The sequence below is a fragment of the Octopus sinensis genome, linkage group LG6 (assembly GCF_006345805.1).
Source record: "Octopus sinensis linkage group LG6, ASM634580v1, whole genome shotgun sequence".
NCBI lineage: Eukaryota > Metazoa > Mollusca > Cephalopoda > Octopoda > Octopodidae > Octopus > Octopus sinensis.
The window spans coordinates 10750618-10760120 of NC_043002.1; the positions used below are offsets into that span (position 1 = coordinate 10750618).

At 38.1% G+C, this 9503-nt stretch overlaps 1 protein-coding gene across 2 annotated transcripts in view; it reads right to left on the bottom strand.

The window, feature by feature from the left end:
• The window catches only part of LOC115213422 (FMRFamide receptor-like), a 252318-nt gene extending 246697 nt beyond the window's left edge, over positions 1 to 5621 (bottom strand). Inside the window, exon 1 of one of the 2 annotated variants that reach the window (XM_036503639.1) lies at positions 5580 to 5621. The gene's annotated coding sequence lies outside the window, so the exon portion shown is untranslated. Of the gene's footprint in view, positions 1 to 5574 lie in introns of both variants that reach the window. The other variant, XM_029782388.2, reaches the window with a different exon arrangement.
• Between the last annotated feature and the right edge of the window lie 3882 nt (positions 5622 to 9503).

Genomic DNA, 9503 nt, shown 5'->3' on the forward strand with positions numbered 1-9503 from the left:
AAAGAGTAAATGCGGACAGATATTTAAACAGATTCAGGCAAAAATAAAATACGAGTTTACAGAAAATTTTAAACGCTAACCATGGGATAGTTTGCATCAACTGAAGAAATATTACATGATGAAGAATACTCAGTGATTCTTTTACGCAAACAGAGATGTAGTCTTTCATTGAATTATGACGTGAAGGAAGATGGGATCTTCACGATGGCAGACGGCATTCAGTGACGGGAGAGAATTAAGTGAAGCAGCGACATATTTTCCCAAACTGAAGTTGCGTCAGATGAAGTATATATGGCAACTGTTTGGTGGTTGAGGTGGGGAAACATCCACTATTATTACTTGTATTCTGTGGCACGCTGGGCAAAATGCTTAGTAGTATTTCGTCCATCTTTACGTTCTGAGTTTAAATTCCGCCGAGGTCGAACTTGCTTTTCATTCTTTCGGGGTTGATAAATTAAGTACCTGTTCCGTACTGTGGGTGATACAATCCACAGCCCTTGTCGTCAAATAATTTCGGGCCTTGTGCCTATAGTAGAAAAGATTATTATCTGAAGTCTGGTGAAACTATCGCAGCATAAATGGATTGCCTGGAAATTGTCAAAATTCCTCGTACACGAGATTTCTCTCTACCATTGTTCAGTCAAAAGAGGCCCAAATCTTTATGAAGACGACCAACCATAATTTGAGCAAATACTGCAGAAATAATATTTAAGTTGGCTACGAATCTCGACTTCTCAAAACTTACACTTCAGGCCCCGATCTGACTGAAAACTACTTTTTATAAAATTTATAAAATTTATAAAATTTTATAAAATAAAGGTTTTCAATAACCAAGCCTGCAGCTTGAAACGTCTTTAAAGAATTCCTAAGTTCCACAGGGAGCAGCAAACTATTCTAGGGAGATAAACATAATTGTTTGATATGCATAAATATGTCGATGCCCCTGGTTATTTTTCTAAATCTTAAAATGTATTCTGAATTAAGTAATATTTTTAAAGCTGATGGTTAAAAGGCAATTTTACGAGCTTGATATATGTGTATGTGTGTGTGTGTGTGTGTGTGTGTGTGTGTGCATACAGACAATAGGTGAGAGCTAGATATGCTCAGTATAGTAAATACAGTATTGCTCAAATGAATTTAAACTGGGTCCATAGCGTAGAGTTGCTCTAAGAGAAATCTAGAAAGAGAAAGGCGGCGAGCTGGCAGAAACGTTAAGAACGCTGGGCGAAATGCTTAGCGTTATTTCGTCAACCGCTACGTTCTGAGTTCAAATTCCGCCGAGGTCGACTTTGCTTTCATCCTTTCGGGGTCGATTAAATAAGTACCAGTTACGCACTGGAGTCAATATAATCGACTGAATCCGTTTGTCTGTCCTTGTTTGTCCTCTCTGCGTGGCAGCCCCTGGGGTGTAAAGAAATAGAAATGCTTAGCTTTATTTCGTCTACGTTCTGAGTTCAAATTCCACCGAGGTCGACTTTGCTTTCATCCTTTTGGGGTCAATTAAATAAGTACCAGTTACGCACTGGAGTCAATATAATCGACTGAATCCGTTTGTCTGTCCTTGTTTGTCCTCTCTGCGTGCAGCCCCTTGTGGGTAGTAAAGAAATAGAAATGCTTTATTTCGTCTACGTTCTGAGTTCAAATTCCACCGAGGTCGACTTTGCTTTCATCCTTTTGGGGTCAATTAAATAAGTACCAGTTACGCACTGGAGTCAATATAATCGACTGAATCCGTTTGTCTGTCCTTGTTTGTCCTCTCTGCGTGCAGCCCCTTGTGGGTAGTAAAGAAATAGAAATGCTTAGCTTTATTTCGTCTACGTTCTGAGTTCAAATTCCACCGAGGTCGACTTTGCTTTCATCCTTTTGGGGTCAATTAAATAAGTACCAGTTACGCACTGGAGTCAATATAATCGACTGAATCCGTTTGTCTGTCCTTGTTTGTCCTCTCTGCGTGCAGCCCCTTGTGGGCAGTAAAGAAATAGAAATGCTTAGCTTTATTTCGTCTACCGCTACGTTCTGAGTTCAAATTCCGCCGAGGTCGACTTTGCCTTTGATCCTTTCGGGGTCGATTAAATAAGTACCAGTTTCGCACTGGGGTCGATATAATCGACTTAATCCGTTTGTCTGTCCTTGTTTATCCTCTCTGTGTTTAGCCCCGTGGGTAGTAAAGAAATAAGAAATCCGGAACAAGCTGAAGTGAGATGGTGACGCAGATAAACACGATTGACAAATGTATGCGTACATACATATCTACTCTCTCCCTCTCTCTCTCTCCCTCTTTCTCTCTTTCTCTCTCTCTCTCTCTGTCACACACACACAAATGTATGTATATATATATATATATATATATATCACCGTCACCGTGACCGACCAGGCTATCAGATGTTGCTACACATCGCTGGTCACAATGCACTTTGTATTGTTTTAGCCTTCAAGTGAAACCACTCCGCTGGCTAAGCGAGAAGTCCAACAGAAGAAAGAGTGAGAGAAAATTGTGGCGAAAGTGTACAGCAGGGATCGCCACCACCCCTTGCCGGAGGTTCGTGGAGCTGTTGGTGTTTTCGCTCAATAAACACTCACATCGCCCGGTTTGGGAATCAAAATCGCGATCCTAAGACCGCGACTCCGCTGCCCTAAACACTGGGCCATTGCGCCTCCACACACACACACACACACACACACACACACATATATATATATATATATACGAAACAAGTTGAAAATAACGGTCAGTACATATTTTACCTTTATTGGACCAAATTTGGCTTACAGTTGTTTCCAGTAGTCATTATCGATACATTACTGATAGGTTTACTCAATCGGTCTATTTATCAACTGAGAAAAATTGAAGGATCTAAGAAAATTACTGCTACTTTTGTCAGAGTCATTTCTGATTATAACCAAAACTGGCTCTGACAAAAGTAGCATTAATTTTCTTAGATCCTTCAATTTTGCTCAGTTGATAAATAGACCGATTGAGTAAACCTATTAGTAATGTACCTTGAAACAGCTGTAAAGCAAATTTAGTCCAATAAAAGTAAAATATGTACTGACCGTTATTCTTAACTTGCATCTTGTTTATCACTCTGTGTAAAAACCAGTTTGTCTAGAGCCCGACCAGGAATTTACAATATAGAATGGTGGCGAACCATAACCTTAGACCCTCCCAGAGGAATACTTGGAGTTCTTCACTAATCTAAACAATATTGTTAGCCTGGTGTTCCAACAGAGAGCTTATGAAGTATTTTCCCCGGATTGATAATCCCTCACTATCAGCTCTCTCTCTCTCTATGTATATATATATATATATATATATATATATATATATATATATATGACTGTCACTCCATCGGTTACAACCACTAAGTTCCAGGTTGATCCAATCAACGGAACAGCCAGCCTGCTCGTGAAATTATCGTGCAAATGGCTAAGCACTTCACAGACACGTGTACCCTTAGCGTAGTTCTCTGGGAGATTCATCATGTGGTAAAAGAGTACGGCAGAGTTCCCCACTACCCTCTGCTGGAACCTCGTGGAGTTTTTGGTGTTTTCATTCAATAAACACTCACAACGACCGGTCTGGGAATCGAAACCACGATCCTAAGACCGCGAGTCCGCTGCCCTAACCACTGGGCCATTGCGCCTCCACACACACACACACACACACACACACACACACATATATATATATATGTGTGTGTGTGTGTGTGTGTGTGGAGGCGCAATGGTCCAGTGGTTAGGGCAGCGGACTCGCGATCTTAGGATCGCGGTTTCGATTCCCAGACCGGGAATACATATATATGTGTATATATATATATATATAAATATATATATATATATATATTGAGAGAGAGAGAGAGAGAGAGAGAGAGAGATACATACATACATACATACATACATACATATATAGGTAGATATATACATATAATCATATATAAAGAGTTATATTTACATAGAGCATAAAAATTCAGAATGATGAGACTACATAATTTCTTGACACGATAGCTTTTGCTGGAAGCTTGGAATTACATTATGATCGTAATATTCATAATTTGCAAACGGAATATGCAAGCAAATCTTGCGTAAGCAACCAGTAAACAGTCACACGGAGATATTACAATAAGTCCGATTCCCCTCAAAACCATAATACAGATAGGAGCACAAACATCGTTGTGTGGTTAAGAACATCAATTTCACAACAGCGTTGTTTCAGATTCGATCTTACTATGCGCGATTTGATAACTTCTTTCTGCAATGGTGTCGAGGCGATCAAAACCTTGAGTGTGAAAGGTGTGCTGGATGGAAACTGCATAAAAGCTGCCCAGATTTTTACTTGGAAGACTTTATCCTTCTCCGCGGCTTAGCATCACCATTTAACCTGGACGCTATCACAGAAGCTTGAGAGGCGGTTGGATGGAACCTACACTCGCCTCCTTATGAAAGCTCAAAATCTCTCGTGGAAGCGCCATCCAACCAAAATGCAAATATATGGGAAACTACCACCTGTGTCATCTCTTGTGAAAGGTAGGAGAGTCCAGTTTGCTGGACATTGTTGTAGAGTTGAAAATGAAGCAATTTCTACTCTTCTCCTCTGGAAGCCATCTACTCGCAATACCAGAGGGCGCACACTCTCCTACACTGATGTAATCTTCAGGGATACAGGCATCCAGCAACAGGACCTCCGTAATGCTATGATGGACCGTGAAGTCTGGCGTAGCATGGTAAATTCCACTGTCTCGACCAGGGTCGAACAATAATGGTGATCACCATTTGGTTATGATTACCTTTCGACGGAAAGATACCTAGGTAAAGAATTGAGGAAAATTCTTAGTAGAGGATTTTTCTCTGTGAAGAGAGAATAGTAGTCTACTATTAAACAGAAAGCTTATCTTCGTTCGTTGAGAAATGCAGCATCTGTACAAATATTCTCGAAACAACTGTAAAAAAAAATATCTTCACACCTTCTTACACACACACACGTAGAAGCACTTTCGGCAATACAACAAAATTAGAAGATATTAGCAATGGAAAATGATGTATTAATTATACATACATATATATGTATATATGTATATATATATATATATACTATATATATATATATATATATATATATATATATATATATATATATATATATACATAGACATATATACATATATATATTATATATATATATATAATATATAGATATATATATATATATATATAAATATATATATATATATATACATATATATATTATATATATATATATATAATATATATACATATATATATATACATATACACACACATACACACACACATATATATATATATATATTCACAAAAAAGCAAAAGACGAAGACATGTGGTGTAGACAACAACAGATGTATTAGTATAACGCTCGAGAAGTAAGTAATGTATGTATGTTGTGTATATGTACGTTTGTATTGAGAATATTATCATTAGCTTGAAGCATTGCAAGTGTGTCAATAGTAATATTGTCTGGAAAAAATACTATCGGAAATGCAGGCGTAGAATTTGACAAGCTTAATTCTATAATAGACAAAGAAAAAGAAATGGGATTACCTTACATTCGTTCTTTTAATAACGGTATTCCGGAAAGATTCTACCTTTTGAAATAGAAGAAATGAAGTAATCAAACATTTGGGAGAAATTTTGTTTTTAGCGGAATGCAATTCTAGACTGACGAATACGGTAATACTCTTTTACTCTTTTACTTGTTTCAGTCATTTGACTGCGGCCATGCTGGAGCACCGCCTTTTAGTCGAGCAAATCGACCCCGGGACTTATTCTTTGTAAGCCCAGTACTTATTCTATCGGTCTCTTTTGCCGAACCGCTACGTGACGGGGACGTAAACACACCAGCATCGGTTGTCAAGCAATGCTAGGGGGACAAACACAGACACACAAACACATACATACACATATATACATATACATATATACGACAGGCTTCTTTCAGTTTCCGTCTACCAAATCTCCACTCACAAGGCATTGGTCGGCCCGGGGCTATAGCAGAATACACTTGCCCAAGATGCCACGCAGTGGGACTGAACCCGGAACCATGTGGTTGGTTAGCAAGCTACTTACCACACAGCCACCGATTTAATACAACGGAAAACTTTTGTAACGTTGCGGACTTTGGTCATTCATCAGAGGAAAGATTGCAAGATGCATAAATGGAGAGACACAGATAAATATTGGTAAGAATAAGCGAAAGTTTTAGATGGAAAATGGAGAGATGGAGAGGAGAGCTTGGAGTTGATCTACGTCTTGAAGAGTTTATGACGGTTTGGTGGTGAGTGTATGTTACTGTGAGATATGTATGTATATTGAGGTGCGTAGGTGTGGAAGTATAGTGATATTAGTTAATGGGAGTGTGGGTGGATCGTTGTTGCTGTTGTGTGTGTATGTATGTGTGGGTGTGTGTGTTTGTATGGTTGTGTGTGATTTATAGGTAGGCGGAGGTGAAAGTGAGTGTGTTAGGAGGTGAAAGTGAACGCGAATGTGAGAAAATAAAGATGTTTCTGAGATACTTGGGACGACAAAAAGCAACGAAGAATTTTATTACTGATATGTGTGAAATTGTATGAATGAAGAACGTAAGAACATGAAACGAAATGTTTTCAAGAATAATGGCGGTTTTAGAATAAAATATGAAAAAGCGGGAGAAAATGTATGAATTCTGTGAAAAAAAGAAAAATTCAATGACATTAGTAAAAATCTACACAGTATTGGTAAAAAGGTCAGACGTTTGGTAGAGTGCTCAGAGGATCGGAGGATCGGAGGAAACTGGTAAACCCAAAAGAAAGAGTAATTGTTACGGTGAAGCTGGTAAAATCCACAGGCAAGAAATGAACGTGAAGAGTTGGTAAAATTATAAAATCAGATACGACACACGAGGTATAAGAAAAAAAGAAGAGGTGGGGAAGGAATTATCTTTCTTGAAATATTCATGGTTGGTAAAAATAATGGAAGCAGTAGAAGTAATATAGCAAGTAGGTACCCGTAATATCCCAAATAGCTACACCGTCAGGCGAATAAATGACATCGTAAAAACTTACAGTACCAGATCATCTGAAGAATTTCTAGATATTTTAGTATAAGCAACTAAAAAAAAATAGGGACTATTTCTACCTTAGAAGTAGAAAGTCTTTTCACCAATATACCAAAAGTAGAAACAATTGACAATACATTATATAATATACTAGCAGTATCGCCCGGCGTTGCTCAGGTTTGTAAAGGAAATAACTATAAGGCATTTTTAGAGAGTTATAGCCAAAAAATAGCAAAAAAATGCATTAAAAATGGAAAAAGAATTATGGTAAATTTTTTTTAAATCGTTGACTCATCGTAGACATTTTTAGAGAGTTACTTCCCTTATATAATAACGAAAAAATGCGTTAAAATGGAAAAAAAATATGGTAAATTATTTTTAAAATCGTAGACTCATCGTAGACGCGCGCTAATACCCAGAAGGGCTCGATATGAATCACGACTATAAGATACCCGGTTTTGGTTAAACTGAGCCGCAAAATGTGGGAGTAGTTAGGAATCTAAATCGTAGGAGACAGACACACAACCTTACTTTTATATATAAAGATATAAAAAATGCAACAACGAAAATAAAACAACCCAAGATACTAAAGAAATTATTGTACAATCGTTTCGCTGCTCTCAAAGCAACTGTATTAATAAAAAGATGAAGTAGCTATGGGTTCTCCTCTTGGATCCGAGTTTGCCACATTCATCCAAACTAAAGAGAAATATTACCGAATTATAAAGATATTCACTCGATATATAATTATATGCTAGTTACAAGGTACAAGTTTAAAAGCTCCGAGAAATACGCTCTAAAGTACACCTCAGAAGTAAAATTGAACATCCAAAACAAAATTAATACGAATTCATTTTTAGATATACAAATTCTGGTTAAAAGCAACAGCTACATTACTTCCCTTAAAACAAAAGACACTTACAAATGTTTATACCTACAAAGAAATAATGAATGATTGCATAGCTACAAAATGTTAAATGTAAAATAAGTACTTCGGAAAACATTTACATTCTCTTCTACAAATAAAATACTCACTTTAGACAACAGAATAAAGCAAGTAGTAATTAATAATATTATTAAAACAGACTAGAAATCAAGGCTGCTGATTCATATATTTTTTTGAAGCACTCCGTCGGTTACGACGACGAGGGTTCCGGTTGATCCGAATCAACGGAACAGCCTGCTCGTGAAATTAACGTGTAAGTGGCTGAGCACTCCACAGACACGTGTACCCTTAACGTAGTTCTCGGGGATATTCAGCGTGACACAGAGAGTGACAAGGCCGGCCCTTTGAAATACAGGTACAATAGAAACAGGAAGTAAGAGTGAGAGAAAGTTGTGGTGAAAGAGTACAGCAGGGATCACCACCATCACCTGCCGGAGCCTCGTGGAGCTTTAGGTGTTTTCGCTCAATAAACACTCACAACGCCCGGTCTGGGAATCGAAACCGCGATCCTCCGACCGCGAGTCCGTTGCCCTAACCACTGGGCCATTGCGCCTCCACTGATTCATAGAAATAGAAATACAAAGCAACAAATACGTTAGACAATGCTACAAATAACTCACAAAGTGTGTTGCATTTACCAAATGCATATCAAGAACAGCACAGAAGAACCCGTAATCAAAAATCTCAACAGTTAAACCAAAACGCATCATACCAAATCATTACGCTAGTAATCTCTATATCAGTGGTTTTCAACCAGGGATCCGCGGAACCTTAGGGTTCCGCCAGTCCAGTCCAGGGGTTCCGCAAGAAGTTACACAAATGCTAAAATCGACAGTAATTTTTATTTCTCCTGTGCAAATATGTGTGCATAAGACTATCAAATTATTGCACAGGGGTTCCTCGAGCCAGTGGAATGTTTCCTTGGGGTTCTGTTCCAGCAAAAAGGTTGAAAAGCACTGCTCTCTATATATAAACGGCAAAATGTCTGTGTGTGTATGTCCTTTATACAAATCCACAATTCTTTAGTTAGAGAGCTTGCACTCTCTATGGTCATTCAAAACCGTCCAAGGGTGGTCGTGCACAACTTTACATTTCCCCAGTCCCCCGCAAAGCCATTAAAAAGTCAATAGAATTGACTTTTTGTGAATTTTCTATCCAAAACCCAATCAAAATGCCCGAAACTTGAATACCAGCTAGCTGTATGTGATTGGTCGGAGATTTGGACAGTACTCGCATGTATGTGCGCACGCACGCAGCTGTATATGCATGCACTAGCACTATGACTCGGCGTTGCCGGGTCATAGTGCTAGTATATTATTATATTAATATAATCAAATGATTTCCTTATTAATTCTGGCATCATATACACGTACAGCAGAAGCTAAACGGAGAATGTTCGATGTAATTTACAAATTTCAGTGTAAATTTGAAAATTTCAATCTTCGCAGTTCCAACTATTTCATTGGCCAAACAATTACAACGCTCTCTCGA